Raw genomic sequence first — 9,619 nt, 5'->3', positions numbered from 1 at the left:
TATTGCATAGTAGATACAGTCCAAGTATGTTTATTCAAATATGCAGGTTGTCTTTTCAGATCTTCTGTCAAGTAGTAAAGATCTGAGAGTGCAGCTGGTATAGCCAGAAACATTAGGACTGTGGTACTATCTGTCCCCTACTCAATGCAATTTAAGCCCATGAACAAGGTTTACATTGCACTGAAATCTGTAAAATTTACTGGGGTGCAAATATGTTTGGGCTTGGATGAAGGTAATTTAAGATAATAAAGATGTTGATAAACAAAAAATGGGGTTACCAGATAAAATGGGATTACCAGCAGTTACAGTCTGTGCTTTATAAGAGGGGAAAGTGATTTTTTTAAGGAGGAAAATGAGACTGCTCAGCAAGAGTAAAACAAAAGTGTAAACCAAGTGTTACAAACAATTTTAATTGAACAGAAAATGTCAAACATTTAAAGTCAAATAAACTTGTGCTGAAGGTAAAATCATTCTTACATACAATGGCAGAGTCAATAATAGGTCTGGAAAATCTTTAAAAATTGTATCATTTGTCCTTTATTTTTCCCATATAACATCAACATATAACAACAAAGACGCTATAAAATCACCATCTGGAAATCTTCAGAAAGCAATTAATATTATTGGAGACCTAATTGAACAGAGAGGCGTGGAGTTCAAAGTATGCTCAATCACAGCAGTTGAAAGGAGTATAATCTACCACTACCACTGCTCTTAAGAATCTGGGAATTCACAAGAATAAAAGTATCAACAATTTTTGTACGTTCAAGGAAAGTCAGACAACCTTATCAAAATGTTGAAATATATCGTTTTAATTGTTTATTGGAATGAGAAATATAGTGTCATTGCAAGAAAAAAAGTTGTATCACTGAAATCATGTTAATATGTATTTATTTAAAACACACCCAAAGAGAAAGAGGGAATTAAAATTAGGACTGGAACAATACGTGGGCAGACACAATCCAGACTGGTTACCTCCCTATTTTCCAACTTGCACAGCCATACCCATCAATCAATTAAATCTGTACCATCTCATCAATGAAGAAGGTGCACTGCATAAAGTTGCCAGCAAACTAATATTTCCAGATGGCTCAAGCAAGCTATGGAATAACTTGGCTAGTGTTTGTTGTCACAGATTATTGAGATAAACCACACGGTGGCGCTCAGAACTGCAAATTTATCTTGCAGGAGCTAATGGCAAGTTAGTGACCCACAGTTACCAATTCTGGTTCATATGCAAAAGCAATCCACTAAGACTATTTTTGCTGTCCATGAGCTTGTTTGCATGCCAAGCTACAGTTGAGCAACAAATTGCACAGGTGCCGTGTTAGCCATCTTGTACAAATCATCCAGCGTCTCTCGTGACACGACAGAAATGAATTCAGAATATCCAGAAACCTCTTGATTCAACTCACCAATAAGAGGTTTCTGGATATTCAAAAGGAGCTGTTATTGTTGTTGTTTCTGAAATTTTATTTCTGTGATTTAAAAAATTGACATTTCATACTCACAAAACAGAAACAAACTAGATGCTCTGTAATCAATTCAGTAACTAAAACCATAGGAATCATAACAGTATTATGGTCAATGCCACAGTATTATGGGCAATACCATCTTAATGTTGACTTAAGTACATGTGAAGTTCATATATTATTTTTATTATTTTCACACTACAAAATTATAGCTCTGTTATTCCCCTTTAACTGCCATGACAACATCCCATGGAACCCTGGAATTTGCAGTTTGATGGAGGAATAGTGTATTTAGAATTCTCAGCTGTAGACCCTCTTCAAACTACAATCCCAGGATCCCATAGAATGTTGCCATGGAAGTTAAAGCAGAATGATAGTGCTATAATTGCATATGAAAGGGCCCTGAATATTATAGGGTTTAATCCTGTCGGGGATGCTTTGATTTGGATTTCCTGCATGGCAGGGGGTTGGACTGGATGGCCCGTGCGGTCTCTTCCAACTCTATGATTCTATGATTCTAATATTTTGTTGTGTATACTGATTTCAAACTTATGGCAATCTTGGAGTTTTCATGGTGTTTTCTTGGTAAATTTGTTCATAGAGCGTTTGCCTTTGCCTTCCTCTAAGACAGAGAGATTGTGACTTGTCCAAGGGCACCCAGTGGGTTTCCATGGCTGAGTGGGGATTCATACTGTGATCTCCAATCGTAGTCCAACACTCACTACATCACACTGGTTCATCCAGAGTTTAAAACAGGGGGTGCTAATTTTAATTAATTTAACAATATTCAGTGAAGAATTAATTTCAGGTCTTTCCAATCTAATTATTTATATTATATATATATATACACACACACATATATATAATAATAATAATAATAATTTGTTTTATTTATATACCGCTATTCCAGAGATCATAGCGGTGAACAGCAAGTAAGCTAATTTGCCCCCAACAGTCTGGGTACTCATTTTAGCGACCTCGGAAGGATGCAAGCCTGAGTCGAGCTTGGGCCCTTTTGCTGGTCTTGAACTCGCAACCTTGTGGTTTTGAGTGAATGGCTGCAGTACAGGCATTTAACCACTGCGCCATCAGGGCTCCATATATACACACACACACACATACACACACACACTTTACACTGATTTTTTTCCAGATTAATTCTGATGCTGTTTAAGGCACTTTGGAGACAGCATGAAGAAGTTAAAGATGAAATGCTTTATACAAATTTAAAGAGGGGGGGGGGTAAAGCCACTGAGGATGACACAGTAGGGTTGCCATAATTGTCCACTATTACCAGGGACAAAATGTAGGACAAATTCAAGACCAAACTGTAGGACAACTGCAGGACAAAACTCAGCCCAAAATGTAGGACATTTAAGGTCCTCCTTTTTTCTTAAATGTCCTACATTTTGGGCTGAGTTTTGTCCTGCAGTTGTGTCTCGAATTTGTTCCACATTTTGTCCTGGTAATAGTGTCACACTGTGTATTATACTTTTATTTTTACATGTTTCTGAAAGAGACAGTGAAACACAGAGATTCCAGGCTAAGAACCTGTTACAAGCCAGTATGTGGATTCAGCCTTTCCTGCACCACATTCCCCTAGGGTAGTGATTCCCAAACTTTTGTCCTCCAGGTGTTTTGGACTTTAGCTCCCAGAAGCTTCAGCCAACTTAGCCAATAGTCAGGAATTCTGGAAGCTAAAATCCAAAACATGTGGAGGACCAAAGTTAGGGACTCACTGCCCTGGGGGGATACAGAAACACATAAGAAAATGTAGCCAGGGCCAACAGGCAGGATTTGGCTATTTTTTTAAAAAAAATGTATGTAATAAAGCAATGCAATGTAAATTAACAATCTCAACAAAACAATTGTAGGGTTACACAAAATGTCACATGTTGCACATGCAGGCAGCTGCACATGAAGGCACATCTTCTACCATGCTCTACTCATAAAGGGAAGCACTATCCCAGCTGTTTTCCATGCAGAAACAACTGTGCTGCTGCTTTTCAACATACTGGTACTGATTTCTCAACACTTGATACTTCTGCAAGGGCAAGGACAAACCTAACTGAAGATGCAAAGTTAACTTCCAAATTGTTCCTCCACAAGAATGGCATTTGCAAAATCATTGTGATAAGTATATGCTGACTTAAAATGACTATTAACATTTATTTCTTTGGGGAGCTACTGCTTGTGGTATAAAGATCCTGCTTGTTGTGTGATCCATTAAGCAGATTACTCCTTAACAGGAATCAGCACACCTGAACACCAAACCCTGTTAAAGCCCCCTTTGACTTAGCTTCAGGCTGAGCAAAAGCAAATGTACTAAATAGACAAAATGCCTGTTTTGTCTAGCAGAGCTTGGGAAAGTTCCCTTTTTGGCCTATAACTGCCAGAAGTCCCCAAGCAGCCATGCAGGCTGGAAGCATCTGGGAGTTGTAGTCCAGAGAAGAAACAATTCCAAGCTTTGGTTTCTATTTTCAACAGTTTTGTTCCACAATTAAATAATTGCATCCCTCCTGACATTCCCTGCCTCTTCTTTGGCTACAAATCTATGTACATGTCATTAACATGATAAAGTAGCAGAGACCCTTGAAACACAACAGCTTTATTAAGAACCTTTCACCTGACACTCAAGTAAAACAGTTTGGAGATTGTTTCCACAACAAAGTTAGTTATTTCATTGGTTATTAGTGTTTTGTTTTGTTTGCTCCAGGAGAAAAGGAAAAGTACTTGAGGGGTTCTATGGTAACTATGAATATTATGAACTTTGCTTTGGATGGGTGAGAACTACCACTCCCTGCCTGCCTTGCCTTAACTATCATTATCTCTTGGGCCACACCTGATTTTATTTGAATGCAGATGTAGAGGAAGTGACAGTGCAATCCTAAACATATCTATTCTGAAGTAAGTCTCACTGAATTAAAGGGATTTTTTTTTCTTGGATAAGTGGAGAGAATGCTGAGATTGCATTCACTGGAGTGATTCACCTGAGTGATTCTCTATTATCACATTTTACAACTGGGTGTTTGTAGTACTGTATTTGTATGAAACCTGGGCCTGTGTTGGTGATGAATCTACCAGAGAGGCCATTTAAACATCATCTTTAAAAGGACAATGGTTTGCATAACATTTGAATGTGGTAATTTCTATGTACGTATAGGTACAAATTTATAAGTCGTTTGCTATTCTGTAAAGAGAAACACAATGTATCTCCTACCTCAGTGACCAGATAACCTACTAGCTGTTGATCAACCTTAAGCTGTCAAAGCCCATACTCTTGCTTCTTTTTTAAAAATGATGTTTAATTTTTTTTAAAAAAATCTATGCAGTTTTTAAACCAGAGTTAAGACTAACTTCTGTTAACTCATGTTCCACAAAACCAGGAAATTCAAAGCTAAGGCTAACTCCTTAATCAACATGATATATTGTCCACTATCACAAACTGTGCCTACTTGCAACCTAACCTCCAAACATCCATATTTGTTTTTCAGGCCAAAGTCCAGAGGGGAAAGACTTTATTGCTTGAGGAATCCTCCTAAGAGTTGATACAGACCAGTTTACTTCTTGTAATGTGTAATGAAACAGACTAGTATTTAGTAAATGCCCTCTCCAGCACAGAACCAGCTGAAAACATTGGGGTATCAACACATTTCTAGTTGCAGAATGAAACTCAGCATGTGTGGCATACTTTTGCCAGAAGTTGCTGCCATAGGCTTCAGTGGGACATGAAAATTTTAGTAACTTTTCATCCACTGCTCAGAGAACATTCCTCAATAAATCTGGATAAAGTACATCATTTTTACCAACATTTGAAAAAAATGTGAAGCTCCTGCTTTTAAAAATGGGGTCAAAAGCAAATGTGTCAGTTTTCAGACCACTGTAACTTGTACCTATGCAATTTTTATTGGATCAGTTTGCATTTTGGCACAAATGATTTACCAAGTACGTAAATCACGTATATTGAGATTCAAGATAAAAGTTCATAGAGTATTATTTTCATAAGCAAGGGAACTCTGAGGTTGATAGTGATGGAAGCCCTTGTTATAGCTATGCCTCTTTAGTACTGGACTTGGACTGGACAGCCATTCCAACAAAAAATTATCCTGAAGGTTACCAAGTGAAATAAGAAACAGGGCTCCTCTACCTTTAATACACTTTTATACACATTTTTAAAAAATAATTTTGTGCATGAAACAAAGTTTGTGTACACTGAACCATCAGAAAACAAAGATGTCACAATCTCAGCCACCCAATGTGGACAATTTTGGTTTTTGCAATATTTCAGATTTCAAAATTCCTGATAAGGGATACTCAACCTGTAGTTATGTAGAAGAAATTTCAGCGGCCCCCAACTAGTAAGGTACAGAACCGTTCTGCACAACCACTAAACATACAGGAGCATCTTCCTTATTTCACCTAGCAACCCTGTTCTCCTTAGACAGGCCTTCAAACAAAGGACAGTGCTCTGTAAAGAAGAACATGTGATTCCTCTAGCTTGTAACGTCAACATTCGATCTGAGCTGACAAAAATTGAACACACCTTAACCACCTTCCTTTAGTAGTTGAGCAATGCGTCACCACTTTCATAAAAGGATGAAATGTGCAAAAACTGGCCTGACCTCTTACTTAATCTGCCGCGTTTGCCTAATAGAGCTTTTAGATGTACAACAACATGTCAGACTGTTCTTGTATGAAAGTACAGCCAGAACTGATTTCCTCCCCTATTGTAATCAGTGCTGAATTCAAAACGAATTTACTAATGTGGGTGTTCTCACCTTACAATGCTTCCATCAAATTCTATGCAATCAAAGACCAACTGAATTATTTTAAAAAATGTTTTATGATGAGCATTACAGTTGAGTCATACTGTCCTGGGTAACAAAAAAAGCCTTGTTAGGTAAGTGAACTACAGACTGGGAAACAGCAACTAAAGCAGCATGGAACAGATTTCTTGAGACAGATCTGTTTGTTTACTGATTGACTGACATAGTAGACACTTTGACATAGTAATGATGCTGTTCCTGCAACAGCCTTGTCCTGTCAAGTGCAGGTTTTGTAATTCAGTGTGAGGGCCTAGAAACATAGCTTTTAGTTATAGCAATACTTGGTGAGTTTTTGCTGGTTTATGCTAACTGTGCTGGTCTGGACATCATTCAAGAAATAGTCTTGTTTCCAATCTCTGAAAACTGAGAAATGAGACTTGCACAAGACATATTACTACCGGTAGTCATAAGTGAATAAAACACACATTTCATATTACTGGAAATGTTTTCCTGCAGTTTTGTTGGATGGTGATTCATAAATAATATTCAGCAGATTGACATCCTGTTTCATCTGAATTTCCATGTACTGTACAAGAAAGCCATTAATGAACTTTTCCTCATAGCATTTAAGTTGCCCTTTTGTGAAGGAAAAGAACAATAAGAAGCAATGAGAGAGTCTAGCTTTATAAACTAAACTAGCCTTATAAACTAAAGTTTTTTTGGTCTAAGTTTTTGTGGGCTGCAGTTAACTTCATCAGATTTTGCTTCTGTTAGATATTTATACTATGCTCTTCAGCTGTCCCAATTTATGAAATGTCCAATTATACCTCTGTCATCCCACTTTTTCCAGATGCTTTTAAAATGTCCCAGGTGTTTATCAGACGGGGTCTTTGCAGCTCAGATCCGGGGCATCTGCGGATCGGGCAATTCGCATTCACGTGATAATGAGAATGTATTTTTATACCTGGTTGCTGTTCCGTTGCCCTTCCGAACTGACGGGGAATTGAATCGAAGGAAGTCACGTGATGCAGATTCAGGCAAAGCAGAGTGAGTGCAAATTGTATTTCCACACTGGTGCATACCATGAGGATTCAATGATTTGAATTGGGACCCTTGCGCATGCTCAGTGGGGCCCTGAAGGCATCCTGAACCTTTGCACTTCCGGGGTGAAGAAGGGAGCCTGGCTCCACTTTCACGGAAATGACAGCTTCCCCTTTATTCCTCCCTTCTATTTTCCCATCCCTGGCAGCCAAATTCAAAGGGTCCTCCATGCCAGAGCCCCCATCCATTTCATCCACATCTATATCTATCCTCTTGTCATTCTCCTCATCTATTTTGGCTACATATATCTACATCCATCCTCTTGTCATTCTCCTCATCTATTTCAGCTATATATATCTACATCTATCCTCTTGTCATTCTCCTCATCTATTCCATCTACATCTCTCCTTCCCTTTGTAGCAGTTGCCTTCTCTTAGGTTGCATCCACACTGGGGAGATAATCCAGTTTAACTCCAGTTTAACTGTTCAGGCTCAGTGCTATGGACTTCTGTGAATTCCATCTCTCCCTCCAGCCTCATGTTTTATTTCCTTCACATCTATAATCTCTGCATCTGCATCAGGAAGTAATCTATTTCAAAAACATTAATATACATCCTTATAGAGATCTTGTTGAACCTCTGAGACCAAATGCATCTGAGGAAGCAGACTTTAGGAAAGCTCATGTTGCCAACTTCTTTCTTTCAATTAATAATAATAATAATAATAATAATAGAATTCAAAGACATATTTTGGAGCACCTAGATGCATCTGAGGAAGTGCTGCAAGAGGCAGCAGTGGAGGGCGAGCAGGGTTTGATCCCTTACATGGGTGTAAAAAAAAAACCCTCACTGGGCAAGTCACACTCTCTCAGCCTCAGAGGATGGCAAGAGTGAACCCCCTCTGAACAATCCTCCCAAGGAGACCCCTTGGGCAAGTCACACTCTCTCAGCCTCAGAGGATAGCAAGGGTGAACCCCCTCTGAACAATCCTCCCAAGGAAACCCCTCGGGCAAGTCACACTCTCTCAGCCTCAGAGGATGGCAAGGGTGAACCCCTCTGAACAATCTGCCCAAGGAAACCCCTTGGGCAAGTCACACTCTCTCAGCCTCAGAGGATGGCAAAATCAAACCCTTTCTGACTAGGGTTGCCATAAGTCTGGAAATGACTTGAGGACAGACTAGAGTATGTGAGTGTGTGTGTGTATGTGTGTGTATGTGTATATATGTGTGTGTATATATATATATGTGTGTGTGTGTATATGTGTGTGTATGTGTACATATATATGTGTGTGTGTGTATATATATGTGTGTGTGTGAGAGAGAGAGAGAGAGAGAGGCAGGGAGGGAGGGAGGGAGGGAGTGCTGGCTGGCCAGACCCCTCTGCAGAAGGTGCAGCAGGGAAGGAGAGAGAGCTCCAATGGAGCGATGATCGCTCCCAAGCCCCAGTTGCCCTGAAAGCGAAAAAGGCCACCGGAAGCAAATGGGGCAAATTGCAGCAGGGCATCATGGGAGATTTGCAAACTGGGAGTCTTGCAATGGTGCTCAGAAGCACAATCAAATTGGAATTCCACACCAGACCAATTCACAGTGAGTTCGAACCGAGCCCCAATGCGAATCGCGTCAATTCACTTATTTAGCGCACTTGCCAAAACTTGTCAAAATGAGGAGCCAGTGTGGATTCAGTTCAGAAGTCCCGTGGAAGGGGCTCACATTTAAAGCAACCAGGTATGAAAATACATTCCCGCTTTCACGTGAATGCGAATCGCCCGATCCGCAGACGCCCCGGATCTGAGCTGCAAAGACCTCTGATAAATGCCCCAGATTCTCTCTCCTCCTTCCACTTTCCCCCTTTGTCCTTAGCTTATTTCAGCTGCTACAAATGGAGTTAAAAATGCAAAAGTAGTTTGCACTCTATTAACTCAGCTCTGGGAGATGAGAGGAGGGGCAGAATCTTTCCCTTCCCTGTAGAGCCAGGAAAAAGCAAACTGCTGGAGAGTAAGTTATACTCATGTTTGGGTGAGTGTGCGGTAAATGAAATTATTATTATTATTATTATTATTACATTTTATTTATAATATGCTGTAAAATATGAAATGCGCTATATTGATAGTAGTTAATAATAAACAGTAGTTGGGTGAAAGCATGAATGACAGATTAACACAGCAACCCCTACAAAGTACTTTGCATGTTTCTTAATTTACTATATTCACTTTAGCAATTTATCCCACTGTTTCTACAGCTTAAAAATAATTTTGCAATTCAGTATTAGCATCTGTATAACGTATGCCAATTATTTTTCTTTCTTATTGGACTTTTGATATTATTACTGGAAGAGTTATTAT

Source organism: Sceloporus undulatus, chromosome 3 (assembly GCF_019175285.1).
Source record: "Sceloporus undulatus isolate JIND9_A2432 ecotype Alabama chromosome 3, SceUnd_v1.1, whole genome shotgun sequence".
Classification (NCBI taxonomy): domain Eukaryota; kingdom Metazoa; phylum Chordata; class Lepidosauria; order Squamata; family Phrynosomatidae; genus Sceloporus; species Sceloporus undulatus.
The sequence above is the reverse complement of the archived record's forward strand: the minus strand, read 5'-3'. Positions refer to the sequence as shown.